General features: G+C 43.8%; 1 protein-coding gene and 1 pseudogene across 4 annotated transcripts in view; one reads left to right on the top strand and one right to left on the bottom strand.

Annotated features, from left to right (window-relative positions):
* The window catches only part of ADGRB3 (adhesion G protein-coupled receptor B3), a 733,084-nt gene that overhangs the window by 190,222 nt on the left and 519,756 nt on the right, over positions 1-23,106 (bottom strand). The gene's annotated exons all lie outside the window — the stretch shown is intronic.
* LOC132248021 (U6 spliceosomal RNA) lies at positions 15,658-15,719 on the top strand (annotated as a pseudogene).

Below are 23,106 nucleotides of genomic sequence, written 5' to 3'. Positions count from 1 at the left end.
AACATAACATTGTATATAGTCCATCTCCCATCCAACACACACAGGGGTCCTACTGAGAGTATTGCAATGGATGCAAATAGAGGGAAGCAACCAAGGGCCACAAGTGGCAGCTCAGAGAAACAAAAGCTGTAGAGGATCTAATGAGCAGGAGATCATGACATCAGGTTAAGTGTATTTAATCCTTTTCACTTTTCCTGGCAGCAATCTTTTTGTTATCTTTGTTTTACTTCTTGGATCTCCAGTGTGAATTCATTTCCCTGTAGTGACCTGACCAAAATTACACATGGTAAAAGCTTAGAAAACCAAACATTTTGAAATCATTTAATTAACTTGCTCTAGCCTTTTTTTCATATGGCCATTACTATATTATTTGGCCTTGTCAAACTAGCAGAACACATGAACTTAGATGATTTGAGCCTGGCAATATTCATTTGTAGTATAAGTGGTTGGGTTTGGGTTTTTTTGTATTCTTTTCCCATGAATACTAAAATCACTTAGGTAGCTTGCAGATGTGAAAAAACCCCATAATGGTGCTTTACTTTAAGCTTGCCACATTCCCGTGCTGAGCTCAGTGCATGCCCAGAAGAGGCATTATGTTAGTTGGACCCAGCTTTCCCAACATCTGTATAGATCGGGTGCTTTAGTGGGGCTTTTTTGTGCTTTTATCTAATAGCTGATTTATCTAAAAAACCCTGCTGAAGTGCCCAATCTATACAGATGCTGTGCAGCCAGGTTCAAGTAATGCGCTGCTGCTTTTGGTAAAGTGCATTTTTTCCCATGTCTGTCAGTGCCCTTAGAAAGGTAGTTTTGGTTATCCTAAAACTACTCATGAATTCTGGCCAAATTAGCTGAATTGTTGTACCTGGAAAAATAGGGGTAAATTCACAAAACTTCAAGAGGAGAAAGTGTCAACTCCTTTGAAAAGCTCAGGGACTAGAGAACTGAGATGGATTGCAGGAGACCCTGGTTATATTATCTTCATTGCCTGAGGGAATTTGAATGCACATCTCTCAGTTCCTTACATGTGAGGGCCTTATCAGGCTCTAGGTTATCCTGGGGCAGAATATCCTCAATCCCACCTGTTGGAGATATCAAATACTTAAATAGTCACCCTGACAAGAGTGTAAGACTAACTCTCTAGCCTAAGAGTCAGTACATTTTCCTGTATGGAAAGATATCTGGGTATTATTCTCAGTGGATGTTTAACTATTCATACAAAGTGGAATAGTACTAAGAGGATATATTTTATCATTCCAGAATACCCTTTTATTTCAGGGTTAGGACTCACTCTTGCAAGATACAGGCTTATATTCCATCAGACAGAGGAGAGAATTAAACATGGGTCTCCTAGATAGTAGGCAAGTGCTTTAACCCATGACCTTTTGGACTCTTCATTCTCATTTTTTTAACAAGTGCCGAAAATGACAATTTTTTATTTTAGGTCAAATGAAATTTTGCATGGAACAATTATTTTTTTTCAATTTTCTTTTTTGATGAGCAATACAGAATATCATACCTGTAAAATACAAGGATAATCTAACCTGAAGCTGAACCATGCATCATCACCACCACCACTACTACTATTATTACTCCTATTATTATTTTCTAGCTTGGCAGCCAAACTGAAAAAAACCCCATAATTTACACAACCAGGCCTAATTTGGATTATTTTAGTTTACAGTAATTACATAAGCAGTGAATTGCCTGTCAAGAATGATGGGGGGAAGGGTGGGCGAGGATGAAGCAATGCCACCAACCACCCCATGCTGCCGCTGCTTCCCAGGCGCAGTGGGGGAGGGGAAGCTTGCTCTGCCATCCCCTGTGTCCCCCTCTGCCAGCACCCTGCACTGCCTCCACCTCCAGGGTGGGGATGGAGTAGAATGGTGGAGCATCGCCATGATGGTGGGGATGGAGGGGACAGAGTCATGGCAGTGCTCTGCCATCCCATTCTGTCCATGCCGTCCCCTCCATCCCTCTATGCCAGCACCCTGCACTGCTGCCACCTCCAAGGAGCAGAGCCGGGGGAGGGGGCGAGACCAGCAGCACTGGCCTCACTCCCTGCCCCACCCCCTCCGTCCCCATCATCATGGCGACACTCCGTGGAACACTCTGTGTGGAGCACGCTGTCTGTGCGGAGTACTCTGATTGGTTGTTTCATTAAGCAATGTGATTGGCTGCCAAGACAACCAATCAGAGTGCTCTAAAAGCATTACAGACAAACACACAGACAGACAGACTAAGCCTTTTATATACATAGAATTTTGATTTCTATGGGATCATATATCTTTGGGAAGCAGATGTGTTGGCTTCCATGAGATCATCTCCAGAGACCTGGTATTTTAAATGCACAAATTACACTGATCTTCAAAATGTAGTGTTCGTGTTGCATGCAGCCTTTTGCAATATAGCACCTGGTAACACATACTTTTAATTTGAGTTTTTTCCCCCTAAGAGAAAGTTATGATTTATTCTTTACTCATTCTCCCTTTGGAATTTTAGAGATTGGGTGAAGCATATTGAAACAATGTAACAAAATAGTCATGAAATGGTATCTTGACATTGCACTAAAATAGCTGTGTGTCATCATGGCACACAGGCATGATTTTACATTGTGATGCAAAGACGTAAAACTGTGCAACACTGTGATACATGTTACAATGTGAAACATTGTGACAGTGCTATAATAGCAGACCACTCCCTCGTGACTTCTGCCATTCCATTCAGGAATGAAGTAGCTCTCAAGCTCTGCAAGGCTAGGGATCACTGAACAAAGGATTTAATTATAACAACATTTTTTCTAAGTGACTCAAATTTCTTAAGCAGCTAGCTTCAAATTTCTGATAAGAGTGCTCATTCTACATAACACAATACAAACATTTACCTTTACATGACTGCTAAGATGATAAATTATTTCCAATTATGGCCTGAAACAATCAGCAACACTTATGATTCTCAATTATAACAAATTTGTAAAGAATAATCAGCACATGCACTTTAATATCCTTCTACAGTCTTGTTTTTTGAAATAGAAAGGTAGATAGCTTGTGAAATTTAGTTACAACTTGGTTTTAGTTATACATATCTTGGAAGCCTTAGCTCAGACATTTCTTGCGTTTATACAATTTTTGTTCCATCCTTAAAATAGTTATATGGTAATTTTCTTATAATTAATATTGCAATCCATTTCCTATGTATAATCGTATAGTCAGCCAAACAAAATAGGTAGCTAATACTTAGAACTAAAACCACACTTTTGACCTATCAGTAGCCACCAATCAGGGCCATGGGAAGGAAGAGTTATCAGCAGTTATGAATGCTAATCAGCTAATAAACTATGGTGCTACTGAAATGCAGCTGGTCTAGCACCCAAAATGAGAGCTGCTATGCATGTTGGCCCCTGCATTTGCATTTATCCAGAATTCTGCATTGGAAAAGTGTGAGGATAACACAGCCACAGATAGCTATAGCATTTTGCCGCTTTCCTGGTACACAAGCAGTGCACTCTTTCTGAGATGTGCTCAACAGAAGTACAGCTATCAAATGCATGATACATCCTGTTCTGTGGCATTACTGGTTTTAGCTGCTTATACTGGGACATTTAAAATTATAGACTGTATTGGATCCTCAATTTCTGTTTAATTTGGAAAAGCTTTTTGCAAAAAGGTGATTTTTCATAAATGGCTGAATTAGGTCAGGCTTAGTTTGCCAAACAGATCAAGATTCTACAGATTTCTGAGCAATTCTAAGCCAACAATATATATCACCTTGGGTGTGTCTACACAAGACAAGTTATTGCGTGGCTGCCTAATTTGCTCTGGGGTATGGGCAAGTGTCTACGTGTGTACACCCTTACTGAGCAGTAAAAATGGCTACTTGCGACAATGAAGGTAGCAAATTTAATCATGATTAATTACTGCACAGTAACACACGGGTAGACGTGACCCAGCAGCAAATATGCTGCCAGGTCTGCCCTGCCACTAGGGGGCCAGACTGAGGCCAGCCCCAGGGCTCCTGGTTAGGAACCTCTCCTGGCCCGGAGCTAAGCTGTGTCTAGCAGCCCCTACCTGCAAGCTATAAAAATCTGAAGCCATTTTGTGCCCTGGGGCACATACCACAGACAACCTGAGGGTAGTGCAGGCTCTATGTGTTCTCCTAGGCAGGCCACAGCCTTGCTGTCCATGTCTTCCTGGAAGTGTATGCTGCAGCATGGCCCTGCTCAGGTTTGAAGCTTCAACCTGCTGCCTGGCTAGTAGCATGGACAACACTGCCTGGCTAGTAGCATGGACAACATTGCCAGCTTTGTCATCCCCCCAGGGCTGCCTGCAGACCACATCTGGCTAGCAGCAGCTGCCTGCTGCAGACCTCAGCAGTCTGCACGGAACCTGTAGCTGCTGTGGGGCATAGCTTCTGCCACCCGGCTGTCAGTTCCTTGCTGTGACCCTGCACTGGGTGCTGCTGGCAGCTACCCAGGGCTGGCAACATGGGGACAGCCACGTGGGGGCCCAGAAAGCTGGCATGGGACACAGTAGCATGGACTCATCCTTCCGTCCAGGTCCACCCCTGTTCATGTGTGCATACCAATGCCCTATACCCAGGGCCCCAACAGGAGCCAGGAGGAGGTTGGTGACCTCATGGTGCTCTTGGGCAATCCAGAGGTGCAGAGGCTGTTCTTAGATTCATAGAAGTAGGGTCGGAAGGGACCTTGTAGATCATCAAGTCTGACCCCCCGCCCTGGGCAGGAGAGAAAAACTGGGCTCAAATGACCCCAGGAGTCCTTGGCTCATTCTAGCAGGGTGAGAGCTCAAATGTCCACATTTATGAGGCCTTGTCAGGAGAGATGTGGTTGCATGGGCACTCCTGGTCAGTGCAGCAGTGCTGCATCAAGGTCAAGGTCTTGTGGGCACAGTGGGTGGCCATGACCAACAATAATCATTGGTCCGGTCATGCCCACAAGACCATGCCCTTTATGGGACAGATGACCCATATTTTGATGCTCTGGGACCCAGGCTGCAGCCGTGTGGTTTACAACAGCATGGGTGGCCTCCCTGAGTCCCTGCCACACCCTGACCCCTCCAGTGACATGTCACCAAAGGAGGGACTCTTGAGTGTTCAGTGTCACACACTGCCCAGCTCCTCAGCTGCTCAGTCCACTAGCAGCTTGGGGAGGGTTGGAGAGTGGCTGCCTCACCAGCTGAGTAGCCCTAGACCCTGCCACAAGGAGTGGCTGGCCATGACACTGCCAGCTGTCAGTAGAGCTAGGGAGGGTCCCTGGCTGGGTGCCTGCACACCATGCACAATGAGCCAAGGACACCAGGTGGAGCCAGACACCATCACCAATGGGGAGGACTGAACCAAGCCACCAGCCTTGCCAGCCCTGGACATGTAGTAAGCCCCACACTGAGGGGAGGGCTCTCCTGCCCTAGCCCCTGCCCCTACCCCCATCTCTGACTCCATCTCTTCCCCCCTTTCCTGCCTGGCCTGCCCACACTCCCCTGGCCCCAGGTCCCCCCCACCCCCACAGCATGCAGAGAAGCAGGACACAGTGCAGAACTTTATTGAGTGGCCTGTGCCCCTTGAGCTGGATGGACACAGGCCTCTCTCACCCCAAGGAAGGGGTCAATGCCAGTGGCAATAACCTCCTTGGCAAGGCAGGTGTCAACAGGGAGACGTGCCTGCATGTTGGTGTCCTGGCATTCCAGATAGGGCTGGAGCTGATGGATCAGGTCCCTGAAGGCAGCCCAGGTCAGCCAAAAGGCGTACACCCACTGCTTGTCATCCCAGGTGTGCTGCATCAGGTGGTACCGCCAGTGCTGTCTGGCATGGTGGGCCCAGAGGCAGCAGGACTGAAGTCCCAGGAAGGTGAGGGAAGCCCCAGAGGTGGCATCCTGAAGCCCCTTATTAGCATCCCTGGTGGCGGCAGCTATGCAGCGGTGGCAGGGGCAGTGGGAGGGTGCACTGTGGCCAGGCAGGCAGTCGCTTCATGTGGGGAAGCCAGGCAGGGACAGCTGGCCATTGGCCACCCATCAGTCAGCGCGGGGAGCCAGCACAATGACCAAGGCAGTCAGCAGGATCCTGGAAGCCTGTTCCTTGCTGCCAGGGCTAGGGGCTGGTGCAGCCATAGTGCAGGGAGGCACAGTGGGCACTAACATAGCTGCCGCGTACTGCCTCTGTACGTGCCACACTGCTCCTCTGAGCACAGGAACTGGTTGCCCAGAGAGCACAGAGTAGGCTAGGTTTTAAAGATGAGTGCCAGGTGCTGGCAACTGGGGCTGGCTTCAAAAATGGCTACCATGTGTTATCTGTGCTAACAGATGGGTTTAAAGACTCTTTGTGATGCTGAAACAGCAAGATGCCGCCAGGTTATACCAGTAAATTTGGTTCTAAAGCCAGAACTACAATGCATATTTTATGAGTTTTAAACTTATTGTCTCTTGTATTCACCAGCCAGTTTCTGAAAGAAAGGATGTGCAATTGCTGGGCACCTCAATAACTTTTCTAATCTGGAGAAGCCATCAAAAATTGCTGACAACATTACACTATTTTACTAGTCTATCAACAGTACGACTATCAAATGCATTTGCTAGTAAGTTAAATGGTAAATGAGAAGCTAAAGTGGTAAAAGCAAAAATACCCCAGTAACCTCTCTCTGCAACAATGAAAAGAACAAGGACTCATTATTTTTACATGTGTCATATAAAGGGTCATTATGATTGAGTAAGAATAGAGCAAGTCTAGTCATGTTGTATCATAGAAAAAATATTTCTTTAAGTGGAGGATAACTGAGGGAGGCTCTCTTGTTCTTGCAAATAGAATATTGCTAAAAGAAAGCACTTTGAAAGATATCTTGTAATCCCCTCAGAAATAATTCTCAAATACATTTTTATTTTTAATTTCTGGAGGCAGCAAATCTATTTTCTTTTTTTAAATAGTAGTCAGCACTCCATAGTCACCCACACTGGGTGCATCTACATGTGCAATTCAGTGTGCAGTAGCTTATTTTACTGCACATTAAAGCATCATATAAAAAATATGCAATTATGTTAATGTGCAGTAAAATAGGCTACTGTGCATTAAACATCACGTAAAAAACATGTGCATTTGTTACTGTACATTAAGGCAGCCTAATGTGTATTTCTTAATACCTCATATTGGAGGTACTAAATTTAATGCGCATTAAAAAAAGCACCTTAATGCACGTGTAGATGGGCCCACTGTGTTTCACCAGTATGTTGAACCCTGTGGACCAATTTACACCACTGCAAGGTAGGTATAAAATGCTGTTATGATTTAGTATTCATAACTATGCAAGGTAAGAGCAATGTTGACTGACACCCAAATAAAATCTACTGAAGTAGTCTGTAGCATACCCAAGCTCATGCTCTCTGAATGAGTTAGCCTATATGGTGCAACCCTTCCCCACCTTCTGCTTCACTTCAGGCTAGCACAGTTACCAACCTCTCTTGACTCTCAAATGCATAGAATAGGAGTAATCACGAAGAGGAAATAGCAAATACATTATAGTTTGCCTATAGCACATGTTGCACTAGAAATTACTATTCTGCAGTAAATATTTCACTCAGGTTTTCAAACAATGCAATTTAAAATAAAATGTGCAATTCTCACCACTTGTTATTTAGATACAACATATTCCAGATAATCGGCTGCTCTTTTCAGAGTGAGAGCATGCAACTCATGCTGAAGGTGGTCATGTATTTTCAATCTCTTTCAAAGTATTTTCAGGATAGCAGCCCAGAACTGAAAGGAATACAATAATGTCTCCAAAGAACATTGTGAGAAAAGCATTAAATTTATGTCATTCTCTTCAGTGGTGTGAAGAGTGGTTTATGACAAAAAGAGAAAGGCATATATTTTTCAAACCCCTTTACTGGTTTTAACAGTTTTGGAAGGCTATCTCTTGAAATAGGTAAGTGATTGTGTGTCTTTTATTTTATTGATATGGATTAAAAATAAACTTGCTGTCTTTTGTTTCCTCATGTGTGTAAGATTATACACCTTTTTATGAAGTTTTTCAACACAGTGGCCACATCTACACGATGCCATTTTGCCAAAGCAATGTGCTACGGCAACGTAGAGTCATAGTTTCGTAGTTGGTACGATCGGAAAGGACCTGAGCAGATCATCAAGTCCGACTCCCTGCCACGGGCAGGAAAGAGTACTGGGGTCAAACGACCCCAGCTAGGTGTCTATCTAGCCTCCTTTTGAAGACCCCCAGGGTAGAAGTGAGCACCACTTCCCCTGGAAGTTGGTTCCAGATCCTAGCCGCCCTGACTGTGAAGTAGCGCCTCCTGAAATCTAGCCTGAATCTACTCTCCGTCAACTTTTGGCCGTTATTCCTTGTTACTCCCAATAGTGCTCGGGGGAACAGGGACTCTCCCATTGCCTGCTGGTCTCCCTTGGTCAGTTTATAGATGGCCACCAGGTCTCCTCAGCCTTCTCTTGTGGAGGCTGAACAGGTTCAGGTCTCGTAGGCTCTCCTCATAGGGCCTGCCCTGCTGCCCCCTGATCATGCAAGTGGCCCTCCTCTGGACCCTCTCCATGTTGTCCACATCCCTCCTGAAATGCGGCACCCAGAACTGGACGCAGTACTCCAACTGTGGCTTGAGCAATGTCATATAGAGGGGGAGGATCACCTCCTTGGACCTGCTCGTGATGCATGCATGACAAGGTGTGGTTAGCATTCCTGACTGTGTCCCCACACTGGTGGCCCATGTTCATCTTGGAGTCTATAATGACTCCAAGATCCTTTTCTGCCTCTGTGCTGACAAGAAGGGAGTTCCCCAGCCTGTAGGTATGCTGCTGGTTCTTCCTCCCCAGGTGCAGTACCCTGCACTTGTCAGTATTGAATCCCATCCTGTTCTCATCCACCCACCCCTGTAACCTGTCCAGATCCAATAGCAGCCTGTCCCTCCCTTCTAGCGTGCCCACTTCTTCCCACATCTTAGTGTCATCTGTGAATTTGAACAAGGTGCTTTTCACCTCCTTGTCCAAGTCGCTGATGAAGATGTTGAACAGTGCAGGCCCGAGGACCGAGCCCTGGGGGATCCCACTGCCCACATCCCTCCAGGTCAAAAATGACCCATCCATCACCACTCTCTGGGTGCGGCCCTCCAGCCAATTGGTGACCCATCTGACTGTGTAGGCATTAACACCACAATCTCCTAATTTTTTTAACGAGAATGGGGTGAGAGACAGTGTCGAAGGCCTTCCTAAAGTCCAGGAAGACTATGTCCAGTGCGACACCTGTGTCCAAGGATTTTGTGAACTGGTCATAGAAGGCCACCAGGTTGGTCTGACAGGACCTGCCCCCAGTGAACCCATGCTGGTTGCCCCTAAGCATAATTTCCTCTACTGGTCCCTCAAAGATATGCACCTGGATAATTTTCTCAAAGAGCTTTCCCAGGACCGAGGTAAGACTAACAGGACTATAGTTTCCTGGTCCTCCTTCCTCCTTTTTTTGAAAATGGGGACCACATTGGTCATTTTCCAGCCCTCTGGCACCTCGCCAGAGCATCAGAAGTGCTCGTAAAGCTGAGTCCACAGAGAAAAACCATGATGCAGCAGCTACATCACTGTAATGATGAGCTCCCTTGTTCTAGCACACTGCTATGGTAACATAGTGCCTAAAAATAATCGAGCCCAAAAAGAAGTACTAAATGACAGTGCAGTAATAACAGCACCATGGGGGCACATGTAGACATGCCCTGCAAAGTCTTTAATCAAACTGAGATGTTCTTACAAACAGTTGGAGTCTATGTTTATATATTTTATTTTTGTTTTTTCAATTTTTGCTTCAGATTACTTACTTTAGTTGTTGCATTATATGTGGAATAAAAAAGTTTCATGTTATATGGTTTATAATTTCAAAGTTTAACTGTTTCAGGTAATTACTTTGAGAGGAAACAGATGTGGGAAAATGCGATAAATGCCCAGTACTTGTTGGGTGCTCATTGCTAAATGCCAATATCTGATTGCTAGGAGAGGACAACAAGCAGAAAGCAAATCAGATTTAGATCTACAGTTCTTTGGACTGGAGAGTTTAGATATTTTATTAAGGGGCAGCAATGAAGACAGCAATAAGGATTTATCATTTATGGCTGCCTATTAGACTAGGGACTAACCAGAGCTCTCTGCTCAGAACCCCTATAAGAGTTTAACCAGAATTAGTCTTATTGGATAAAAAATCTCACAAGAGTAGCAGTGATGTTGGCTTTACAAGAGACATATCTTTCAGGTTAGGTACAGACATTCAAAAAGCCCAAGCTGGAATTAATCAATCCTACATGGTAAGCAATGTAGGTTAGATCAGGAGCAAACAGAATACATGTTCACCCTTTGATTTGGGGGGCATGCAGGCTGCCTGCACTGGCCAAGGCCAGTAGGTTGGGGGTGCTCCTGCATGCCTGTCACAGAGCCAAGCCAGCACAGACTTTTTCCCCAGTGACTCTTGCCTCTGGCCAGCTGTCAGCCACACGCAGGTGGGGGGGGGGGAGGGAAGGAGTTCTGTGTTCCTGCACAAGTCCCAGCACCAGTGGCAGCCAGTGACAAGATGTGCCCAGTAGCCTGGGAGGCTCGCGCTGGGCAGTGGGGACAGGGAGACTCTTCCAGTGGAAGAATTGGGTCCTTCAGAGCTCAGCACTAGTGGCAGCTGGTGGCAGGACATACCCAGCAGCCCAAGAGGCTCATGCCAGACAGTGAGGAAAGGAGTGTTCCCTGGTTTCTTGCCACCACCTGCCATTTTCCAGAGCTTGGCAGAAGCCTCTTGGGCTGCCTGAAGTTTCCTGCCACCGGCTACCATTGGTACCGAGCTCCAAGTACCCAATTTTTCCCTCAGTGGAGTCCGGAGTCCCCCTGTTCCTGCTGCCCAGCATGAGCCACCAGCTGCTGTTAGTGCCATGGCTCATGCAGTGACACAGACTCCACCTCCCCCCAGCCTGCTGTGGTTGACAGCTGGCTGGAGGCAAGAGGCAAGACTGGGGAAAGAGTCTGTCCTAGCTCAGCTCTGTGAACCCAGGGGTGGAGCCTGCTGGGCACTCAGCCACAGAAGCCAAGCACAAAGCTAGTGCTAGTGCATCTCCCTGCAAGGCGGGGCTAGAGGGTGGCTGGAAAGGCACTTGGGATGTTGGCAGACAGCAACCCAACATGAATTGACAAGGGATCTGGTACAGAAGTTCAGTGCACTGGTCTATCCTAAATCAATTAAGTTTGAGTGCACACTGATTGAGGGCTATCTTAGACTGGGTTCTGCCATTTTAAAACTAGTCTATACGCACTGAACTTCTTTTGGATGTAGGCCAGTTTTTGGTCACTTAGACCAGTTTATGTATAATGTCTGTACCTGGCCTCAGTCTGAGGATGGGCTAATATTTGAAGAGCACCAAAATATTGGCGATCACCGTGCAGGAGTGGAGGTTCTTATGACTGCACATTTTTCCTATTTGAGAGTTAAGAAATCAATATGCAGATGTCTAGAAAATGGATCATCACTTCTGAAAAATGTGGATTTAAGAATAGAAGATTTTCTGTTCTTCTAAAATTTCTATTTTTCTAAACTGTGGATTTAAGAATACAAGATTTTCATTTATTTTATTAATTATTAATGAGGAGTACAGTTTAATCATGGTTACTTAAAGGACCTCTGTTAGTCTTTTAAAATGGTCAAGGAAGTTGAGTTTATATTTAAGAAATAGAAATGTAATTGTCTACAAAATGTGACTTTTATTAGGCAGCTGTTTTGTGAAAGGACAAGAGTAGGCACTAACATGTTACTTGTATTAAATGCCACTCATTTGTGTACAAATCTCACCTGCAACAACTATCAGATTAACAACAACAAAAAGGTAAAGTACAAGATTCTAACCCCATTTAAAACAGCAAGGAAAGAGGCATTAAAACAGCAAGGAAAGAGGCACAGACTTGAAATAATCTATTTATCCCTTTACAGTATGTTCTGACAAGAATGCATGTGCAGGGTTGCATATTTCCCGGGGGGACAAACAGCAGCAGCAAATATTTGTGCTGCTGCTATTTGTCCCTGAGCATGCCTCTGCATATGTGCTCTGGAATGCAGCAAAGGGACCTGCCCCAGCAGCCTTACCTCGGATCCTGGGGGCCTCCTAGGGCAGCAGCAGCATGGAGGAGGCTGCTCGGAGCCTGGCCAGCAGTCACAGTATGGTTCTGGCTAGCCAGGGTCAGGTTTCTGGCAGTGCACACTGCTGCTGTGTGCACTGCACTGCTTTCTTACACACCATATATATTTTTTTACACTGGGATCTCCCAGCGTAAACCGCCCCCCACTGCATTGTAAATTACAGCATGGTGAATGGGTACATGTGCACCACGTGTGGTTTGCAGTGTCTCAAACTGCTTTGAGGTACCACAAACCACATGTGTGCACTGATCAGCACATGCCCTTATGGGCTGATGAATTGAAGCAGGAATAGATATTATCCATTGTGTACATAGGTGATGCTGTGATGGACTGGAATGATGTACTACCCAAGTTTGAACACTGGTTCCTCCCACATGGTTTTTTGAAATCCCACAGTTTGGATATTAACAGTCCATAAGAAGCTACATATCCTCTTGAAACAAAAGGGTAAAGAGACAAAGTTTATGAAGCACTTTTCACTGTGAAACACTATTTTTCTTTTATTCAGCAAGTGCTCGAAGAACTGATTTGCCTTTCAGATAATAGCATTAGATTGACTGAGAAAGACTGATACAGGCTACTCTATGATCAAAATCCAGTGATGATTCAATTTTCTCTTGTATCTAATAACCTTTCTTTTATACACTGGCAGCTTAATGTTTTTTACAATGCAGAGTTTATAAAGCACTTTGACGAAGCAGATATGTTTATGGAACTTAATGACAACATAACATCAGTTGCTGCATCTTATGCAAAACCAATAAAGCCTGTTCAAGAAATTTATTATTTAGTTTTTGTCAAACACAGAAAACAAGTTTAAGCCTGTCATTGCCTTGGATAAAAATGGAGGACCTAGGTCTGGAATCTATTGGAGATTAAGTACTTTCTAGGGGTAGTATGGCTCTCTAGATATGAGAGCCATATTCCTAGCATATCATATGAGTGCTAGAAAAATCCAAAAGCATCATGTATAGGCCAGATTCTCACTGGTGTTAATGGTAGTATCTCAGGAGATGGAACATTCTAACCTGCTGGCTGAAGGGTACATGTACATTTCTGAATGAATCACAAGATGGCACTGAGAAATTAGAGATAGAAAACAATTTAGTCATCTGGGCTAGGGACAGACATTCAAAAAGCCTGAGCCTGAATTGATTCAATCTTTGCAGGTTAGTCTAACCTGGCTAGGACTGAATCACTTTGTAAGTGCACAGACATGCCAGACATGCAGGCACAGGCCTGCAGTGGCTCAGGTTAGAAGCCAGAGGGGGCGCTAGAGCAGCCCTCTCTTCCTTGTATAGTGCTTAGTTGAAGGGAGGTGGTTGGTGAGGCCCCAGCTGGACCTCTGATTAGGGAGGTCTGCCTGCACTATTCCAGGCTTTTTTTCCCCACTGGCTGCTCAAGGGGCAGGAGTGTTGCTAGAACCCAGCCTTCTGCTAGCACTCTGAGGCAAGGGGAGGCATGCAGTGCTTGCATCTGTTGCTGATACGGAGCTTTTCACTCTCCCTCCCTGTTTCTTTATACTGTCTGCAGCAAACTGACAGGCAAGCCAGCCAGCAAGAGACTGATAACAGTGTTTATCACCTCATTTGCAAAACAAGAGCCTCTCCCCATTACTTCAAACTCTTCTTAAACAGCTTACCTGCTGACCTATTAGCTCCAAAGAGCTCTAAGTGGTCATTGTTCCGTTTGCCTGTCCCAGTGAAACTGGAGCAACTCACACACAGAGACACCTCTCAGCATTAGCTAGCATGCCACATACCTAGGGTCTGTGGGGCTAGGGTTTGTGCTGTGGGAAACAGGAGGGAGGGAGGTGGGGATGGGGGGATCCCTGCTTGTCCAGTAAGTGGCGGGGGAGGGAAAGGGCGAGGCAGAGGACCAGGGCAGAGGAAAGCCAGCCAGACCCTGCTGTGCCTGCGAGCCTCTGCTGGAGCTGCAGCCAGGGAGCAGAGGGGATGAACCAGCCCTGCTGTGGAGCACAGAGCCCTGCCTAGCCCAGAGAACAAGCCAGGATGTTCAGGGAGCCTGGTTTATCTTAAACCAGCAAGGGGTCTGAGATAGACCTCGCATAAACTGGTTTGAGCCAAATCAGTTAAGTCTGATACTACATTCAACCAGGTTTTATCTCAAACCGGTTTCAGTCATTTTCAAACTGGCTTATGTGTGCTGAATATCTGTTCTGTTACAGGTTTAAACCAGTTGCTGATCACTTGAACTGGTTCATGTATAATGTCTGTCCATAGCCCTAGTCTACCTCACTTCTTTATGCCATCCTTTAGAATTTTTGTACAGTATACCTCGGGGCTTAGGGCCCCAAGCAGTGGGGCTTCTGCGTTATTTGGGATATTAATGCTAACAGAAAATTTATGCCATATCTTTTTCCTGTTTATTACTAAAAGATCATTTCCTTGGTCAGTGCAGAAGGTGTGGGGCTAAGGTTTACTGTCTCCAATCCTAGATTGGATTTATTTGAGGCATTATGTCACCTAATGGTACTATAGAGAAGATCATGAGATTATTATAGCAATGGCTATACAAGGACTTGTGGGCTATTCTGCCTAGTTTGACAAATATATATAAAAGCGCCTGTCACAAGTTAGTCTGAACAAATTCCTCACTCTTACTCCTTTCCAGTCACTACTGTTTTCCATATTTCTCTCCTCCAGTCAGCATGCAAGCATTTCAGATCTCTCTCCCCTTGAAGTGAATTAACTTTCATTTTTCAAAGATGAATACTGTTTGTTATTTCTGCCCATATTTGTAATCTGTCCAGGTCCCTTTCCTTTAGTTCTCTGTCTTACTGTTGTTTACATCTCCTTCCAATTTAATTTTATTTAGCAATTTCATTAGTGTGCTGTTTACTCCCTCTTCCAGATCATTAATAAAGATATTAAAAAAAACTCACACCAATCCCTGATGTACATGCTAGTTTCCTCCTCACAACATGGTATATTGGGGGAGGGTGGGGATTCTCTTTCTTTTCTTTCTTTCTTTCTCTCTTTTCTTTCTTTCTGTCTGCCACTGCTATTCCTTCATTCATGAGACAAGGAGCACTTTGGTATCCAGGAGTTGTCAGTGCACAGCAGTAAAGTCCATGGGAGCCGAATTAACATGACACTTGAGACATACAGATTTTCGAGGCGGGACGCCTGATCCTCGTTCTGTGATGCCACCGGCTGCTCAAGCCGCAGAGACGCGTCAAGCGGGCCGAGGCCCTGGACTTTTGCTCATGCGGGTCGACCCCGGAGGCCTCCATGGGTGTCCCTGCTGGCAGAACTGTAAATACTGTAAATAGTCCTTATGTTCGTTGTGTTGGTTGTTTTTTTTTGTCTAGCGTGTACGGGCAGGCCTTGCAGGCCATGAGCCCAGGCCTTGTCCATGAGGCCCAGAGCTTCGGGCATCCTTGTACATGCTTTTTACTGGCTCCGAGTCATCACCCTTCGGGGAATAAAGGTCTCTTAAAAGTCAAAAGTCTTTCTTTCTTTCTTGTGCTCGCTTCGGCAGCACATATACTAAAATTGGAATGATACAGAGAAGATTAGCATGGCCCTAAGGGGGCCACCGGCTTCCCCACCGGCCCGCCCGGCGTGGCGCACATTGTATAAGCCGCCGACCGCCAAGAAGATTGGCGACCTGCAGTGGCGGTTGCTGCACGGCATCCTAGCCACTGGCACGTTTGCGTCCCACTTTGACCAGCCGCTTCGACGGCCTGCCCCTTCTGCCCTGGGGGGCATGGAGGAGGATCTCTTTCACGCCTTCCTGGACTGTCCCCGCCTGCGGCCGCTCTTTGCCACCCTCGAGCTGCCGCTGCAGGCGCTGGGCAGGAGCCTCTCAGAGACCACCTACATATGCTCCTACCTGTACTGGGCGGCCGAGCGGGGTGCCATCTGCCTGGCCAACTTTTTGCTGGGCCAGGCCAAGATGGCCGTCCTCAAGAGCCACCGTAACTGGCTTGCCGGCACCGGCTCAGACGATGCCCCGCGGCTCTTTGGCCTCCTAGTGCGGGCGCGCCTCTCGCTGGAGTTTGAGCACGCTGTGCTCCGGCGGGGGGTGCCCGCCTTCGAGGCACTCTGGGCCCTCGGGGGAGCGCTGTGCCACGTGGAGGACGGCCGTCTCAAATACGCGCTCTGATGTCATGACCGGTCTGGGCGACCGGGCGGGCACGGTGGCGGACTGTGGCTTCCGGCTTGTGCTGGGCCCTCACCAGGCTGCTTTTGTTTATTTTCTTGGGGTGAGAAGTCGAAGGGTTTTGTACGTGTACTATGGGACAGGGAAGGGTGGAATTGTTCGTTTCTCGAGGGCTATATATATAAATAGCATGTTAGACACGATGTGTATTAGTGTGAAGGTGTTTGTCACGGTGTGATGTTCTGAATGTCCTGGAATGGTTTCTCTTTGGTGTGGTTTGATGGTTTTTTTGCTTTCTGTACCTGATCTTTTGTGAAATAAAGTTGTTAAAAAGTCAAAAGTCTTTTAGCCAGTTTTCATCTTTGCATGATCCTGTTGTTATCCAAGCCAGTATGCATCACATTTCTAAGCTGAGATTTCAGGAGACAGCATACCAAATGCTTCACTAATATCCCGATATATAAATCTACATCATTCCCCTTACTCATTAATTTTGTAATTGCATCAGAAAAATAACTAAGGTTGACTGATGAGATTTATTCCCTACAAATCTGTGCTGCTTACTGCTCATGGCTCCATTATCCTATATATTAATGATGTAATATTTATTCCAATGCTTTTCAAGATATTTAAGTTAGATTTATGGAATCAGTCTCATCTTTTCCTGAAATCAGTCCCAAATTTATTTTTTCTATCCATCTCCTTCCTTATTATCTAAAACTTCTTAAAAATGATTACCAGTAGGTTCGCTAAAGTTTGTAATTATTTGAATATCTAGAAAGCAATTCATCCAGACATGCCTGTTTGCATATATATTCCAAGTATGCTACTGCCATCTCTATGAAAAAAAACTTTACGAGTTAGTCTTCCTTTGTAACTACATAAGCACATACAACATAGGAATGGAAAAGACTCCTTGGGTAATTGTACCCCGGTATCCAGCTATTATTATGGCATATAATCATGTTTCTGTAGTCCTTGCAAAACTACTGATGATGTCTGCCCTTATTCATACTTGGAAGTGAGTATAACATTTCACTCCTTTGATAGTAAGTATATTTTAATTTCTAGCCTAAAATTTATTCACGGTCAATTTATACCCATTTTTACTTCTCCCAAAAGTAACTTAAGTTAAATTTTACCTAACTTCCCTTCTTCCTCCATGGTGTTTACTCCTTTTATCTATTTATAGAGGTCATATTGACTTTATTTTTGATTTTTATTTTCTTACTGATAGCATATTAAAAGTTCAATATCTCATGAATTTTGAATAATTATTCATCTTATCCCTGCCTTTATTTTTTTAACCTCTTGATGTATTTGAAGAACTCTTCTGAAACTCCTTCAGTAACTCATTGGCAGCTAAGGTTCATATTTTGTTCCTTAAAGAATGAACTATGAACCTGGGTACACACTGGTTAAATCTAAATTTGTGGATGGTTTACTTTTGTATGTACCCATTATTGTAAATTCCAGTATGTACAAGCATACATCCATATGTATATACATAGGCAAGTATTAATTTTGTTGAAGCAAGTTATTTTTAAAAGGTAATTTTTAAAGTTATTTTTAAGGTGCACCTTTTAATTTCTTGTACCTATAAATATTAAGAAAACAACTGACTTCTTCAAATCCAGTGCTGACACACACATCTCACACCTTTGTTTCAGGAAAACAAGAACATTATTGGCAGTATTGCTCCAAAAACCTAAGAGTAACTAAACCAGTAAATAAAATAAAGGAAACCAGAGGAAGAAAAAATTCCCCTGGTGTAGGATGTTTCCCTTTCTTTGGTCCATAGTGGCCGTTTCTAAATAAGATGTCCTGCTCCACACTCAGAGGCTTAAAAATTCTTCCAAATGTTTTCCCTGAAATTTAAGTTGGATCAGCTCTGTCTGCATCTTTTCATGACCCTCTTCTGAATTAGCATTATCTCTGCCTTCTAAAATTTCCTCACAAATCTAGGCTACATTATAATCTGTGAATTTCTTAAATTGTAGACATAAGTAATCTCTCCCCTCATTTCTTTTTAATCTGATGATGTGTGCTATCTGCTCAATCCAATGCTTTCAGAACCAATTGCATTGTTATCTGCATGCTCTTAACCTTCTCCACTTCTCAATCAGAAAATGGAAAGACTGACTTAAGGCAGTTCTCCATTCTTTTTCTCTTGTTCTGGGAAACTAAACTAAACTGTTTTAAAAATTGGTAGGCCGGATCCTTAGTTGCTGAAATTCTATGCAGTTCAGAGATGGCTAAGTCAATTGACTGGGCTAGCTCAATGTGAACAGCTGAAGAACTAGCCAGGTTTCTTTAGCTCCATCATAGATACCCATTTTCTATTTTAGTAGAAGGGTTTTCCACTTACTAGGTCTGTTAAAACTATTGGAAGAGATCTGTATTGTTAGTTGAATTATGCTCTACAATTCATCATTAAGTGTTTCTTTCCCCTCTTTTAATTAGCCTCTTAACCTGTTCCTCCTTGTTGTTATGGATTTCTTCCTCCCACCTATGTAGCCTGTAGTAATGTATCAATACTAGAGACAGATTGCTGATTTCTCTGAGTGGGAGTCAAACTGAATGTTCCTCTATAACTTCTATTAAAGCCAAATTTGAGGAGTACTTCTTTTACAAAAAATATTGGAGTATTTTATAGGGAGTTTTTCTATCAAAGAAACAAACAAGATGATTCTATCTAGTATTATTTACAACACTATCAAATGCACCTGTGATTTTTTTTTCATTCTGTTTTTTGAAGAAGGTAACAATATATTTAAACCCATCCTAAAATCTGAAAGAATAACTTTAGTGTAAGAGAGATGTTGTAGCCAGGATGGTCCAGAAATTACATGAAATGCAAGACTTTCTTAAGGTAATATCTTTTATTGGACCAATTGTGTAGTTGGGATAAAGTTAGACCAGCTTTCGAATGCAAGACATTCTTCATCAGCTCTCACAAAGAAGGTCTTGCAATAAAAAACATTCATCTAATTTTTTCCCAACTTCACAGTTGGTCCAATAAAAGATATAATTGTAAGAAATTCTTGCTTCTCAAAGAATAATATTTAGCAATATATTTTAATAATAATATTTTAGCAAAATATTTATCACTACATGTTCACAAGTGGCTGCTAATGTGTGCCTTGTGACAATTTTGCATATGCATTTAGCTGTAAGAACAAATCATGGAAACTAGGTAACCCATAACCTGAAATGATGGTACAAATTTTGCCCTGGTAATCAGGCAGTTATGTATGATGAGAAAGATTCTCAGCTAGTATAATCATGATAAAAATCAGGGAGGAGAACTGAATAGAACTATCTAATTTGTATCAATTGAGAACATCTGCCTGTTAGTCTTATATGTATCTGTAAATTGAATATTCATAGACTACATTTGTAAAACAAAAAAAACTTGCCCTAAAGCCTTTTAAAAATGGAGGCTCTTATATTTGACAAAAAAGAGAGATAGTGAGCTTAGTATTGTCCGCTCTACACTAAAGAATAATGAAAATAAAAATATCTCTACTTTAAACATAAAACTTTGAAGCATGGATATAGTCTGAGAAATTACTGTAAAATGGCACCGTGCCATCTCATATTTATTGTCTCAGTGACTCTATATCAAATATGCTCCATTTACAGCTAAAAAAAGGTTTCACATGTATCACACATTCCCTAATGGTTAGTGACAGAAATTACACATAAACCAGTATAAGCGATTGGAAACCAGTTCAGATCTGTAATACAGCAGAAGTTCAGTGCATATAAACTGCTTTCAAAATGGCTGAAACTGGTTTCAGATAAACGTATATGGATATAGTATCAGACTTAAGTGATTTAGGTTAAATCCATTTATTGAACTTCTCTCCCGGATCCCCTCCAGATTCAAGTTAACTCACAATTCCCCGGCATCCCAGGATGCTTTGCACCTCCCCAGCAAACCCCTCCTTGCAGGGTGGGTGGGCTAGCCTTGGCCCAAGCTGTCTGCTCCAGCCAAGCAGGGAGGCATGCTCTAGTACCCTACACCCTCTGGCTTTTGGCCTGGGCCACTACAGGCATGTGGCTGCATTTCCAGAATCAGAAGTGAATGTCTGTTCACTTGCTTATTGGTTTAATCTATGCAATTTAGACTAACCTGCGAAGATTGAATAAATTCAGCTTTGGGCTTTTTGACTGCCTATACTTAGCCAAGCTGGCTTGTGAAATCTTTATTGCTGGCAATGACATGTTAGGAATGAAAGAACTCAGTGGTGATCTTCTGCAGGGAGAATGGCTAAGAAAAATCTCTATATTTGTGAACTGGACAAAATTCATGTGGAATGTAAAACCCGACAATATTATCAGGCAGTAAGCAGGGTATGTTACAGAGTCTATTTTCTGAACAGCACTACACTCTAACTTTAAATAGAACTAATAATTTTGATCATGCAAGAGATGCTTCTGAAAATATGAACTTTTGAAACAGCTTTGGGAAAAAATAGGCTTCCTTTAAAACATTGTTTTCCAAAACATGGTCCACAGACCACTGTTTATTGAATTACCTTGCTAAATTGTTCAGGGATTGCATCCATTTCCCCAAAGCTTGTTAATTAAAGTTCCATGATGAAGTGCAGAGTGAGTTGTGAGAAACTCCGAGGGTTGACAATCATCCTTTATTCTAAATTTTGGGACGATTGTTTTAAAGCATCAAGGAACTCAGAGGAAAGAAACAGCATCTTTACATAAAAGTATAAGTCTACTTACTGAATGTCAAATCTCAATTATTTCCAGATAGATTAAAATTACCCCATAGATCCATAAGCTCTTAAATTGCTTTTATTACTTTTTTTATTTGCAGTATTTTAGGGAACATTTGTCAGCTAACTGTAAGTCAGGTTTTTATATCTGGTTATTTTGCTGATAAATATGATCCAAAATACTTCAAAATAAAGAAAATACATACTAAGCCAATTAAAGATATTAAGTCACTAAGATAATGTGTATGTAATCTTAACATTAAAATAAACTGGAAAAAAAATTTAGCCTACCAAAAAAAAAAAAATGGCTTCAAGGACCTGTTTTTTTGCTGCTGCCATTTCAAATCCATGAGTGGATGTTCCCTGTAATCCTATGACTGCCTAATTACGTTAAGAGCCTCTGATGGGGGATCTTGTCAAAGGCTTCTTTGAAGTACAAATACACTATGTCAATTAGATAGCCCTGATACACCTGTTTACTGACATGCTCAAAGAACTCCAGTAAGTTGGTGAGACATAATTTTCCTTTGACAAAGCCATGTTGATTCCTTCTCAGCAAATCATATACATCCAAGTGCTGGCTGAACCATTCTTTTTTTAATTATTGCTTCTACCAGTTTTCCAGAAACAGAAGTTAGCCTCACTGGCCTGTAGTTCCCTGTACCCTCTCTAGAGCCTTTTGAAAATATGGGTGTCTATAACAGAGAGCCAGAGGCTCCTGTTACTTTAAAGGTGAAGGAACAGCAGGGAGAGCCCCAGGAGGGGGAAAGCTACCCATTATAAGCAGTCAGGGAACAAGTACCTGGGGATTTACCTACTTCATGCCATTATTACAGCAGAGGCCAGCAACAGTAAGTTTCCCTGGAATTGAGCTAGCAAGCTAAATCAGAAATCATCTGCAGCAGCTCAGGGACTCGCATGACCAAAATGGGGTATGGCTTCTAGCCATATAAACCCAGGGCTTGAGCCAGAGGAGTCAGTTGCACTCTGGGAGCTGCTGACAGAAGAGCTTCAGGGTAGGAGAGTTGTAGAGGAGCTCCTGGCTGATGCCTGGACTACCCTGGGAGAAGTGCAAGTAGAAATGCTGCTGACTTTCAGGGGAATAGGATCAGAGTACGGGAGGGCTGAGTGATGGTGCCAAGGAGCTGGGGTTTTGGCACAAACCCAGTTGAGGATTTATAATATAGCCAGAAGGCTTATTTTTGGTTAGAGTTCTATACTGGTGGCTTGTGAGAAAGACTAAGGGGGATTTGGAGGTTCCAATAGTGCCTAAGAGGCACATGACCACCTTGAGTCCTGCCAGGGATCAGGTTTAAAGTATAGACTAAGGCTTGAGGGCCCAGGGCCCAGAGAAGGGCAGAGTTTGGGGCTAGAGGGCCCAGATCCAATGTAATCGAGATAAGAGCTCATGCCTAAAAGCCAAGTCTAGAACAGTGGGCCCAGGCTATAAGGGCCAGCTAGAGGAAAGAGGTGGAAGCTGGGAAGCCTAAAGTCCTGAGTTAGCCTGGTGGCTCTGGGGACAAATATCCCACTGGATGTGTGACATCTATGATGTATGGATATGGCTGTAGGGGAAATACAGAGGCTGTGATTCCATTATAAGGAGATGGGTGCCTTGGGGGCACATGTGGGCCAGGAGGGCTATCTTAACAGAAGAGACTGGTTGGACCAATGAAATCAGAGAAAGAGGGGATCTGCTGATGGGTTTTGACTACTGTTCACCCTAAGACCCGTGGGCAGCCTTGCTCTTTTAATCTCTTAATAAGATCAAGGCATGGCAGTTGAGGAATCAGGGGAGGGTATCTTCGAGATCAAGCTGAGCAGGAGCCATATGGCCACCAGGCTGCATCATGGCTACCCCTGGGAGCCCAGTTCTGTTACAGAGTCACATGGCAATGAATACCAGCCCAGCTTGCTTCCCAGTGGCAATTGCCCCAGTTTTCCCAGTATTCCCTGAAGAATAAAGACCATTCTTGCACTACACTAAAATCGGTGTGGTGATATACTGACTGGGGGTACTTAAGTGTATTTATGGGGGGAAGATGCCTTGACCCCCTCCCCTGCTCCTGG

Source organism: Alligator mississippiensis, chromosome 1 (assembly GCF_030867095.1).
Source record: "Alligator mississippiensis isolate rAllMis1 chromosome 1, rAllMis1, whole genome shotgun sequence".
Classification (NCBI taxonomy): domain Eukaryota; kingdom Metazoa; phylum Chordata; order Crocodylia; family Alligatoridae; genus Alligator; species Alligator mississippiensis.
The sequence above is the reverse complement of the archived record's forward strand: the minus strand, read 5'-3'. Positions and strand labels throughout refer to the sequence as shown.